The sequence below is a fragment of the Balearica regulorum genome, chromosome 4 (genome assembly GCF_011004875.1).
Source record: "Balearica regulorum gibbericeps isolate bBalReg1 chromosome 4, bBalReg1.pri, whole genome shotgun sequence".
Lineage (NCBI taxonomy): Eukaryota > Metazoa > Chordata > Aves > Gruiformes > Gruidae > Balearica > Balearica regulorum.
The window spans coordinates 64,373,105-64,386,731 of NC_046187.1; positions in this window are offsets into that span (position 1 = coordinate 64,373,105).

A 13,627-nucleotide genomic window follows, 5' to 3' on the forward strand; every position below is an offset into this window, starting at 1 on the left:
CCACTGCTGATAGACCTTTTAATAGCTGATACTTTATGAGATCAGTTCTCAAATTCAGAATTACTGAGACACAGAAGCAACACATGCCTAAATTGATTCTTTATTTTCCATTGCTTTTTGAAATATTCTTTGCAAAAGACACCTGTCCTTGTGTCTGAAGAGCCAATCCAGCACCACTGTACTTCCTGGATAAACATCCTGATTATTTTTATAATTTTCTTGAATACCTCATTATTTAAAGCTTTAAAATTTAAACTTAATAGGATAGTAAGTCCTTTGGAAATATCTATGCTGTGGTGTTAACTGAGGACCTCAAATTGTCTGTCTTCCCCCAGGTTGAACATTGATGTGAGAAGCCACCAAGGGATGAATATATCTGAATTTCCAACAGGTACAAAGGGGACAGGTTTGACTTTAAATGCCATAGGGGAAACGGTTTCAGCTTAACAGACTTAGACTGTTCTGTGCTGTGAACTCCAGCCCAGCTTGGACACAGATAACAGGGTTGACTAACTGTAATTTTATTGGTTTAATTCATCTAGGATTTCTCTTTGTGGCTGAAAAGGAGCTTTGAATATATGGGGAAGATTTGGTCACTGGGAGCCGAAATGCTTTCCTTTATTGAGGAAACATCTGGAAAACTTAGTTACTTTCATATATGATGTTGGCAACATCAAAGCAGCAGCCCAATCATATTCTGATATAATTGGGAAGTCATTGAAAATCTTTCCATTATAACTTCTAAAGTTCCCCAGCTGCTAAGAAAAACACTGCCACACCACCACTGGCAGCCACACACAGACCTGTTCGAGGGCTCGGCCTCATACAATTCAAGTGGCTGGGAATCTCGCCACTACCGCAGGAAACGGGCAATTTCCAGGATACCTCTATTCAGGAGAAGAGCCTTTGTTAAACACTTGGCTTTTTGATTGAAAATATGGAGCACGGCAGGATTAAAGAAAATCAATTCAGTCCCCAGAATGAACTCTTGCAAATTTGAAGCTCATTGCCTGGTTCCCCTTGTTTCTCTAGGGGAAAGAGAGAAAAGCGAGCACCACCACTGTTGACAGCTTTCGGTTTAATTTTCTCAAGTGAATTAATACATCACGTCTAACACTGGAAATAACTGATGGATGAGATGAGTGTATATGTGTGGCTTTGAAAAGGAAATACTGGCCTTGAAATGCTGCTTGCTTTTTTCTTTTTTTTTTTTTTTTTTTTTTTTTGATACTCAGCTGCGGAAATCCCAGGAACAGTTTGAGAAATGCCGCTCCACACAGAAGGGCTAGTTTTTTGGTATGTGCTACCAAAAGTATTTATTAGTGCTATCATACAGTCTATACAGTCTGTTGTCTGTTTTTGATGTGTAGGTGTAGATTTATTTCTTATGAGTGTTTCTATTTACAGTTGAAATTTCAGTTGTACACTCAGCCATAGGAAAAAGAAAAGAATGGATAACTTGTATGGAGGAAATATCATATGAAATCTGAGACATTACAGAATTCACTAACCTTCTGGGAATCTTACCTTACTTCAAATTTTACTATCCCGCATCTGAATTTGTGTTACATTTTGTAATGCAAACAAAAAAATCACATTTAATAAAATATTTTAATTTTAAAAGACCAAATGCACATAAATGCACATATAAAATGAGGCAGCATGCAATAATATTTTCAAAGCTCAGTGTTTGTATCACAGCATGGATACCTCAACAGTGACAATTCATTTAGAAGAACTTTCACTGAGAATTTTACAAGAAAGTGGTTTTAGAAGAAAAGGAGTCAGGCAATTCAGGTTTCACTTTTCATTAATACAGAGGGAAAAGGATGTCCTGAGTCAAATAAAAGACAATGTGAGTAAATTTTTTCTTTACTACATTTTGTTTCTGCAATTTATGTGTTAATTGCTGTCACCTTCTGCTACTCTAATGCAAAATTGTTTTGTTAATCACTCTATTGGAAGCAAAACACGACACTCTTCTCCTTTGTATCAGGCAGCATTGCCCTTCAGTCTCTTTAGGTGAGATATTAAGCCTTCTCTTTTGAAGGAACTGCCTTTTGAGGAATATATATGTAGTCTTTTCCATCCTTCCTTTAGGCTGGACTGTGCTAAAGCTTATGCCAAGAGCTCTTCCAGTATGCAAAGAGTCCATAATTTATATTATGATTAAAAACCTTCACTGTCTGTAACTTTTAAGATAGAAGATTTGCTAGAAGCTAGACAAGTAGGCGGCAATAATTGAAAATTGAGAAAAATCTAGGAAAGATTTTATCTTTTACTCAATGGAAGAAACAAGACACTTATCTACATGCTTTAATTTTCCTTCCCTCTACAATAAAACCCAAATATTATCTTAAAATCTTGAATAGAGCACTTCCCTGTTTTACCTGTGAGACTCACTGCTGTGCAGAACTCTTGAATTTTTCCTATCTTCTTTGAGTATTCCATTTTTAAGTTAGTAATTATCAGTACATGCGTGCCTACAGCACAATTTAGTCTCATGAATTAGTCTTGAAATGATCCTAAGGTCAGTGTAGAGCATATAGAAAATATCAAAATAGAAAATATCAAAAGTGAAGCAGTTCATAAGAGGAAGAAAAGTCAGTTCTCAGGACTTAACCTATTTAAAATGAGGCTATTTAGGTAGTACCCCCTCAGCTAATGACAGCACACATGAAACCTTAATACTGTATTTGGCTTTCACACATCAACAAAGTCTGATATTCTGAGCACTTTGGTTCAAAGCATCACTAATTTCCTATGCTTCAGACTTTTTTCACTGAATCGCATAACCACAATGGCTCTATACAATAAGTGTTTACAGGGTTCCCTCGAGAGGTGTTGAAACAAAGTCATCAAAAACTTTGCCTATCTAGTGTCTTCCCAAAATTCAGAGCAAGGTAATCCCCAGAATTACTTACAAGTCCTCCAGGGCGTTAGATCCCTGAAGATCTGAAGGCAACAGCAGTGGCACCACTTGGCTGAAGAACATCCCTTGAACCTTCTCTGGTTTTGAACAAATCAGTACAATAGGAAAATGGCTCAGAGCTCTAGTTCATCGGGATAACATTCTGACCTCCAAACCTGTCTCATAACCTCAGCCACTTGGCTATTTATTTTCCTATGTGAATGGAAGTAATTTCTCCTTCATAAATGTATGGGCATTTGTTTCCATCCTAGGAATCCTGTGCTGGCTAAAATCCTCTTTGTTAAAGAAGCTGACCAGGTCTAACTTCAAAGCTAGGTCTGTCCTTAAAGCCAGGACATACTAGATCCTCTTTAGACAATAGTTCATTCTTCATGGTGGGTCTGTTGAAAGAATTTTAGCTTTTCATAAAGTAAATCAAGTGTCTAGAAGCCAATAACATTCCTCTGCTAACACACTGTTACCTCATAACCTGAGCATATCAGATGGTCAATCAATACTGCTAAAAGTGCCTACTCATAGCAACCTCGAGAAAACTGCAAGCTCTACCCAAACCTTTCAAATAAGTTATAGGTTAGAATGAAGAGAACTGTGGGTTTAGGTCATCACCTGACATTCTGAACAACAGATTTCAGGTCAAAAGCCAGGTCAGCATCCACTCCTCAGATCTGTACTCCCACAGATGGTTAGATCTCACATGTCATAAATCAGGTAAAAGATCAAATTCTAATACATTCAGGAAACCAAGAGGTATATTTAAAAGTCTTATATCATCCTGTCCAGGATTTCCCTTACCAAAAGAAAGGCTTAACCTCTAACTTCAGATCTGGAAGCTACATCATCAATTTAACACCTCCAACTTTGTCAATCTGTTCATACAGCAAGTTAACCCAGCCACAGTCATTGAGTTTTCAGTATATGTAGGTGGATACATAGTCATCCACATTTCAAGATAATCTTCTAATGCCCTTTTAGAAGTAAACTTTCTGGCATTATACGGTTCCTTTGATTCTTACAGAGTATTTTCATTTTGCTTGTCTTCCTGCCTATTGTTAGCAAGGCCAGTCACAGACACAATTCACTGACACAGCTACAGAGAGGACACCTTGAATGCCACACTTCAGTCCATTAAATATAAGACCAACAATAATTGGTAACGACATCCCAAAGTTCAGATAGTGCTACTCTGTCATGGGAAGGGAGCCCCTTGCACCCTACTGCCATCCCCAGTCCTTCTCTTTATCAGTACTAACCTACTTCAGCCCCCACCCTCCCAGGGGAAGAGAAAAAACATAAAACCTTCCCCAGCCACAAATATATATGTAAATTTCTATGACTTTTGGGGGCTGGAAGCCCACCAGCCCCGGATGATTCCCAGCACCTGTGCATGATTTCCTTACAAAATGGGAGCAGCTGCCTTTTTAAGGGCCCCAGTACTCCCATGTTCTGTAATACTGGAGTGGGGGAGAAACAAATTTCTTAAATTTTACTTAAGCAAGCACTGGAGTGGAAGATAAATTAGAGCTTATGGACTCATGAACAGGAGGTTAAGCTGAAGGCAGAAATAGAGTAAGGGCAAAGCTGGGAGGGAATAACGGGATCTGTATAAATCAGGAAAGAACAGTGAAAAAAAGAGCAATAAAGCTGAAGGAAAGCAAGTATTCTGGAGAAGATATAAAACATAAGCTAGGAAGGAAAATGAGACTAACTAGGCATGAATAACAGAAGAGGTATGAGGTACAGTAGAAAAAGGGAGACTAGAATTAATATAAACATGAGCAGAGTATATATAAAGGTGGCAAGTCACTTCAGCATATAAACAAGGAAAATAATACCCCAACTGTTGAATTAATGTGTTATATTTACTTGTTTTATAGTGAAAACTGGAAGAATTTACTTGTAAAGAGGAACCAACTTTAGAAATTATTTCAAAAGTGAGGTTTGGATATGGTAGACCAGAACAGCTGTTCAGAAGCCATTATAGTCCATTGTGCAAATTTTTCTTAGTTCAGTTCTTACTGGCTTAATAGATTACTCAGCAGGAATTCTTATGGTCCCTTCTATTAATCTTGCTGTCAGCCTTGCACAAATTCCACACTTGAAAAAAAAAAAAAAATATCCCCAGTCTCCCCTATGCTTACAGCATGACAAGAATGCAGAGGGAGTCAGACCCACCCTTCCAAAATGAGAAGGGGGCTGCACAGTGAAGATACTGTGCATTTCAGAGGTAACGGGAAAAGGAGGCGCATCGCTGTGCCTGGCTTCCTTTCACTCCTTTTCCCTTTATCTAAACACCTTATTTTTTCTGACTCTGTGTTGTTTTTCACAGAATCCATGTTTTCATCTCTGCTAAAGTGAAACAGATCTCTCCCTCATCACCTCCCAAAACACAAGGGACACAGAGTTCTACTCTTCACTTATCCCTATCTACCTCTTCCACTCAAAATGATCATATAAGTAGAGTTACTAGCCCAAGGAGTGACAGAAATCTTCTTCATGCTTGCTTGAAGTAAAAGCATCTTTAAAAGGCTTACTGCTGGGGGAGGGGATAATTTTTCCCTCTGTGGTCAAAGCAGAGTATATTAGCTTATTTTTTAAACCTACACCAGTGCACTCACACAGCTTTTGTAATGGTGCTTCATAGGCATTTTCCATCCACAAGCAACGAGTAGAGATGCCTCAAATAGCTAGAGGAAAAGTTGCATTGAAATTACATGGGATTATTTTTTAAAAATATCTTCATTATCCAGTATATGCAAAATAGATCCTGAAACATCATTAATTTCATGTTCTCCTTTCATTCCTGTGCATGATAAATTGTCAGACAGTTTTTCTTCCAAATTAGGTAAGCTTTGATTTCTCTTTGAACTAGGCTTCTGGTTGGGGTAAATTTTTCCTAATTGAACTGTAGTCCCTAGAAAAACTGCAGAGAGGTGTTGACATAACCTTAACCACTGTGGTTCTGATGATTTGTTTAGCATAGCTGTTTGCTTTGGAATAGCAAGTTTAGAGAAAAATCTGTGCATATCACACTCCACAAAGCACATGAAGATCTGTGACTTCATGCAGTAGTTAATGCAAAATACTGAAACTTTCATCTGGAGCTGATTGGTCCTCTTTATGTCATATGTATCGAAGACTGGAATCTAGCTCATCCGGCTATGCAACCAGAACTTTGATATCACTGCAGAGCTTTGTCCTGGATCCTGCCCTAAAGTTCATCCTCTTTTGAGATTATGATGAACGGTTGTGATTAAATTATTTTTTTCTAACTCTTCCCTTTGAAAAACTTTTACCTACCAGAGGTTCATGGTGCATCTGAGTTGTGCATCTGAAGATAAGGCTGATTTTTCTATGTGTAGTAAATAGAATGCATAAAGCAACAGACTACAGAATGCTATGTAAATTATTCACAGGGCTTAGGATGTTTGGTTATGTCTTGCATTAATCAGTATGGTTTTAATTACACTTGCCACAAATGGAACACATTTTTTACTAAAGGATCAAGGAGCCAAATTTGAAGATAACAGACTTTTCACATGTTTTGTACCTTCTGTCATGACAGATCAAGCTATCATTCACTGCATGATGTGTATTACTCTTTTAACAGTAATGTTAGTTTTCTTCAGGGCAATGTCATAACAAATAAATATAAAGCATAAATGTGATGTCTTTATATCCTTAGCATCTGAGGTGTGAGATCGCCTACATTAGCAACTGCCCTTGAGCTAAACAAGATAGCCTGAAAATTCAGATCTGTAGAAGATTTTCCTGTTGTTCTTGTGGTTAAGAATTTATAGATAAACTGGTGCCAACTTTTACTATGTATGTAGCTTGGGTTTTTTGGATTTTGTTCAACTTCTAAAAGCCTGTTTTGACAGCACAGATTTGTCTATGGGTAAAATAGCTTAAAGACGGGCAGAATGCAGCTTCCCATGTATTTGAAAAGAACCTATGAATTTGAAAGGCTCTCTGAAAGAATGATTTAAAAAACATTAAGGGACAGGCATGGAGTTACTTGGAGTAAATCAGCACAGCTCTTTCAAATTCAAAGAAGCCACACTGATTTATACCAGATGAGGATCTGCCCGTAATAAAATCAGTTTAAAATTTAAATATTTATACAACTGAGGTACTACAGAAAGTTTAAAAGTGAAAGACTTTTCTTAATCTTTCCAGTCAAAGTCTCACGACTTTTTGTGGTTACTGGTACATTTCCACCATGCTATATTTTTAACTGAGTTACTAGCTCTTAATTTGCTGCAGGCCATCATGTATCTGTATCTGCACGTAATTCTGAGCTGAACAAATTAAGCTGAATAAAAATAAAGTTATTTCTTTTTCTAAAAGAGCTTTAAAATTAACAAAAGATAATTGCCCTTGAATTACAAATACAAGGTGGTAAGTAGAAAGGCGAGGTTTGTTAACATCTAACATCTGAGCAGTGAAAAGAATTCTCTACAAAAAATCTAAGGAAATTTCAGCACACATGTCCAACTGAAGGCTCTCCATAAATCTAATGTCGTCACCCTTTGAGTTCTCCCTCCGGATGGTGCTTGGGCTACAAGTTCTGTAGACTTTTCCTAGACACATTCTTGTATGTATTGGCAACTCCGCTGAAGTCAATGGCTTATTCTGTGTTGGCCGTCCTTGTGTGTAAACTGAAGGTATTTTAATAAAAAGCTCTAGATTAAAGGCATTTTATTGAGGATTTCTAAGTACAGTCCTGTATCCTGGTCCGTATATACCTCAAGGAACATATGATTTGGTAGTTTTAATGTTTTGTATAGTTCTTTGTGCTAATCCATAGCCTGGCAGAAGTGATCTGAAAGCCAATACACTGCTTGGGACTGTTTTTTTAAATAGAAAATAATGAGTAGAGTCATCTGCCTGGAATAATGAAAAGAATTCCCCCTCCTCCATGAGAACAGCTCAGCTTAGTTCACTGATCTCGCAGGAAAAACAATGTAAGTCCTCCGAACTTTCACAGTGCCATCTGAGTTTGAAAGTACTTAGTACATACTGCCTGTTCAGCCAGTTGTCCAAGGTGTCCGAGAGTTATTGAGAGTGCCTGGAGTTTCTTTACACAGATAAGTATATTAGGACTGAGTTTCAGCTGGGAAAGTTAGAAGATGGTAAAGCATTGCTGGAATGTTAGCCATTTAGTCTTTGCTTTTGCTTACAGGAAGCACACATAAGGAGTACTCCATTGCAGACCCATTTCCAGGGCTCACTTTTTCATACAAATATGACTGTACGGAAGCTGCACATCTGGAGCTGTTGATCTTTGATTTTTATACGAGCTGAATGAGTTGCCTAAATGAACATGCACTTTTCAATGGTCTTTTAGGTCAGTATGTAGGTTACCCACCTCAGTCATACTATAACTGAACCCTTCTACATTTTAGTTAAAATTTCCCTTTGTAATTCAGACTATGATTGTTGCTATTCTGACTTTCCAGATGTTTCACTTGGCATAGGTTCATTTCAAAACTTTTTTCAGTACAAATATCACTAATTTGAACCATCCAGATCCACTAATTATAGATATTTCTGGATTCAGAATGACTTCCTCACAGTAACATCAGTATATTATATGCTTGTTTAGGTAGAAAAATATGTAGATGAAAAATTAAGAGTTGATCCATAAATATAAAAATTAAAATAGCTGTATAAACTCCCTCCCTCCCCCCAAAAAAATGCTTCTGACCCCTTTAAATAGTAGTTTCAGAGTTTTTATTCAGAATAAGGTGCATTAGAAAATAGTGTATGTCTGTGTTCATATTTTTATCACGTATAATGTTCCTTGAATACTCTTAAATGAAGCAGAGTTCAAAATAGCTGTTACATATAGAATAAAAATGTTTGAAGTGTTATGTACAGTAACATTTTTGGCGAAGGGTATTTTTTGATCATATCAAAAGATAATGGCCTGAAGTTTGTTTCACACCTCAAGTATATTAGACAAATGTATATTTTAGGTATATGCATTTACATCCGAATATGTAAAAAATCCAAAGATCCTATCAGGAAGTAATATTACTTTATTAGTCTATTAAATTATTTTCCATTAATAAATAAAGAATAAATAATGTGCTAATGAAATTAGTAGATGATACCAATTTGGGAGAAACTCATTTTAGATTATGGTCACAATAATGTATGATTTTTTATGATTCCTTCTCACATATGCAGAGAAACGCATATTCATGAATATATATATTCAAAAGTATGATTTAGCTGATTATATTACTATGTCATTTAGTAACCACTATTCTATAAGCTTAGCCTTTCACCTGTTATAGGAGCGTGTCAAATTGCCGCAATAAGGATGAATGTTAACTTCTAAGTTACCTTTATTGGCCTTAAGTGTGTCATTTGCAGATAAGACAAGATAATATATTACCAAAGCTCAACATGCCTCAACTAAATGACACAGTTGCAGCTAGAAGCATAACAGATTCCCACAAGCAGTCAGACCATACACAATTAGGCAAACAGCAAAAATTATGAATGAAACACAGTCTTGGGATTTGTCCTGAAAGATATTGCAGCTGAACTTTGACATAAAACATTTGGGAAAGAATTTCAATGATGCTCACCCTGAGAGAAAAAGGCTCCACCAGCCAGCCTCTCTGGGTTGTATCCCAGGGGACAAAACCACTTCCTTTTATCTGACTCCAGCTGTCGTGACCAGAGACAGGGCAACAGGTGTCCCCTCCTGGAAGAAAGGCCCAGGGCTCCCAGGAAAAGGGGAAAGGGTGGATTTTATAAAGTCCATGCATGGAGTCCAGCTAACAGCTGATGAAGAGAAGACGTTGCAGGTAGGAAGGACTCACTAGCAAGTGAATAAAAGCCAGAAGGACCCTTTCAAAAGAATGATGTTAAATCTGTATGAAGCTAGAAAAAGATAGCGTCATCTTTAAAGGAAGATATGTCGCTAGGACCATTTCTGTGTCACTGAATATGAATAAAAGATTGCCATGTAATGGGACGTGAACCTGAGGGGGGAAAAAAAAAAAAAAAAAAAAAAGAAAGATTTCTATCTCAAATATTCAAGTTTAATCCAGGGTTCTGTTGAGACTATACATAGAGGAAAAGGTTAAACCTTCCTCAAATTTACTTCAAAATATGAAAATATTTGCAGCTCAAAATGCCTTTCCTAGAACATTTGCAGAAACATTACAGCTGAAGTTTTATTCAGCTATTTTTCTCTTTTTGAACTGAACTTGCCTGTCTTTTTTTTTTTTTCTTATCATCTCTAGTACTTGTCAACATTATGGCCTTAAAATGTATAATAGCTTCAGGCAGAATTAATTCAGTCATGATATTTCTATGCTGAAGCAAATCACCAGTAAAATTAACACTCATTAAAACCAAAATTGTTTAAAACCTAATATCTCATTGCAAAACTGTCCATTTAGTGAAACCCAATTAAAATGCAATTAGCTTTATAAGTGATGTATATAATATCTAAGAAGGTCAATTGCTCTGCACTTCATAGCTCTAATTTGTTTTCAGATTAGCTAGTGTAAGAAAATTTAGAATGGCTTTTAAAGTTTTCACTTTTAGGGAGTATTTGTTGCTATATGTTGCCTTCACATAAGCATTGTTACTAAAAAGGAGGAGCTGAATAGTTCATTGTGAATAATTCTGTGTTTATTTGTCTGTTCTTCATGACAGCCCTGAATGGTAGAATTTTGAGTAATAAACATCCCTATTTAAAGAAACCCCTTAGTTTCAAAGATGGCTAAGTAGATATTTTAATCCACATAAAACAACATGCTCTGACTTTCAAAGATACTCAGTCAAAACCTACATAGCTATCAATGGGAGGCTGGACACATGTTTGGTGGTATGAAGAATTATTTCTCTCTAGGTAGCTATTTCTCTTTACTGACCTGTGAAAGATCTGGACAGTTAGCTGAGATGGATGCCTAGGTTCCACATTACTTAGATGATTTGATGAGATGAATCTCCATGACTTGTATATAGTAATTTAATTAGGAGAAAAATGTTTATGATACTATAAATCCTTTGTACTAACTCCTGGTAGCAATAAGATCAATTTCAAACATTTGTTATATCATTAAAAGATGAAAGAAATCTGTATCGAAAGACAGTGAAACCAATTTGCTTCTCATATACGTTATTTACCAAATTATGAACCAGCTATGTCTTTTACGAGTCTTCAGTGTAAACTATTTAACATCCTTATTCATCCTTACTGCTCATGTTACCAGGGTTTGTTTCTCCTTAATTACTGATGGGCTAAAAAGATCTTCTCCCTTCATTTGATATGCATATTTGAACTTCCTATTTCTGAAGTATGTAAGGAAAAATGTTTCAATTTTTCTGCCTTTTCTCTATCTGTTAAAATGTCACCTTCTCCATCCACAAATAGGTCTATCATTTTAGAATTTCTCTTGTTCCTCTTATGTTTAAACTATGTTAGTTATTTAGCTATAAGTCAAGGGGGGTTTATCTTCAATATCTCATACATTCCATTCTTTTTTGCATTTGCATGAACACATTACCATTGCTCATTTTTTCCTATCAGCTGCTTTCACTTCACTTTGGAGCCCGCAAAGCTTTTAACCGAAGTGGTCTTTGATTTTGCATTTATTTTGGGTTTGTTTGTTGTTTGGTTGTTTGAGGGGGTTTTATTTTATTTTTAAATATTCCATTAATTTAAAGTACAAAGAGATATACAAAATAAATTACAAATAGTTCTCTGTTGGTACTAGGTTTTCTTGTTTCTTAGGTAGTGATCATAGATACGGTATTTTATTTACATCTATAAATTACATCAAAGAGATGGTTCCTAGCAGGTAACTATGATTTTCATTTTTTTTAATAAAGAGAAAATTGGTGTATTTTCTGACTTCACTGCTCATTTGTATCAGGGAAACATCAGGGAAAAATTACCCTCTGGCCTTATGTCTGGTAAATTATAATTACAGAGCAAGCCAGACATTGTCAAGCTTGGAGGAATTTAAATACCTGTTGTTTTGAAACAGTCTTTTTTTTTTCTCTAAAAATCTTGGACAAGCTATTTGGTAGTTTCAGAGGTACGTATCATTTTTTTATGTGAATGTGTTTTGTTATGGAATGATTGTACCTGTGCGAAACCATTTTGGATGCTTGGATTTTTAATGTTTACATACCCTTGTGATAATCATGATAAAAGTATCTAAGGAAGTGGGCTTACGTGGATATATATATATATACACACACACACACATATATATATAAATTGCCTTTTAACCTAAGTCATATGCCTAAGCCCAGACTTGTCCCACGTCCAACGCATCTGGGTGCAAGCCCAGGCTCAGCCACGGGTTCTGGACGTGCTCTGGAGCACGATGGGGGAGGCAGTGTGAGCCCTCGGCATGTGCTCACCCCTCCTACCCTGGGCAGCACAAACTTGCATGAGAAGGTAGCGCCAAGTGTTCAGTGTGTGTCCTCCATCACCCCTCCTAGTGGTGTCAATCATCTGCCCGCTCCCTGGCCTGCTCCATCACTAGGTATGCAAGGAGCTGTGCTTCTGGGGCCTGTAGCCTGCCTGAGCACGGTGCAAGGCAGTGTTGTGTCATTCGTTTGTGGCTCTGTACCCTCTTCTTACTCTAGCTTCTTCAAAGGTGCAACACATTTGTAGCCTATATATATTCCATGAATATATATAGTATATAGTAAGACTTGACTTGTTGACTTGTTTCTCCTTAATGACTTTGAGTTTCTAATGGGATAGTTGGGAGGTTTTTGTTTGATTTTTGTTGTTGGTTTTGTTTGTTTGTTTTTCTGGCTTCTCATGCCTTTTCATGAAAAAGGAAAAAGAAAAAGGAAAAAGGAAAAGAAAAAAAGAGAGAAAGATAGAAAGAGAGCCTCATTTAAAAGCAAGTATATTGAAACTAATTAATACCTTTGTGCTTAGTCTTTTAACAAGAAAAGTATTGCTTGTGAAAAAATCAGCTTGACACCACCAGAAAATCAAGACATCTTCCACAGTAAACAAAAAACCCATAAGTGGTTATTGCCTTCTCAACTGCATAGATAGCTATCTAAGTACTCTCATGGAAGATTACCCACAGTGAAGAACTCCAAGATCGTTTCTCTAGTCTTTTATTTATTTTGTCATTAGTCTTTTTCAACTGTCTGGACAAATAGTAGCAGATATCAAACACAATTTTTGTAACCTTTAATTACTATCAAAGTAAGCCCAAGGCATGGCTGGTTTTTAAGAGAAACAACCCATTATAAATAAGTCTAGCTCTATTTGTGCGCTTGTGACTAGAGTCAAAGTTGACAGCTTATGGCAGCGGTGGTATGTACATAAAATTTAGAATCACAATTCCAGAGGAAGAGTGTTGGCTTAAACAGATCAGAAGTTCAATTTTTTATTTCAGTTGACTAATACCCTTGGAAAATAGCTTCATGGTTGTTTTATTTGATGATAAATTTGTAAGAGTCTTTGCCTGTAGGAATGTGGTAGACAAGAAGGATATGGACAGAAATAAAATCCAAGCAGAACAAAAGGTCCACGGAGGACCTCTGTGACAGTTAAAATCCCTTATTGATTGATGTAGCATTTAGTCTGTAGCATTTTTCATGAACAGTGAACCTCGGATCTTCAGTAGTACTGTTCCATGAATAAGGTAATCCCTACAGTAGATAAATATGAAAAGATCACATATGTTT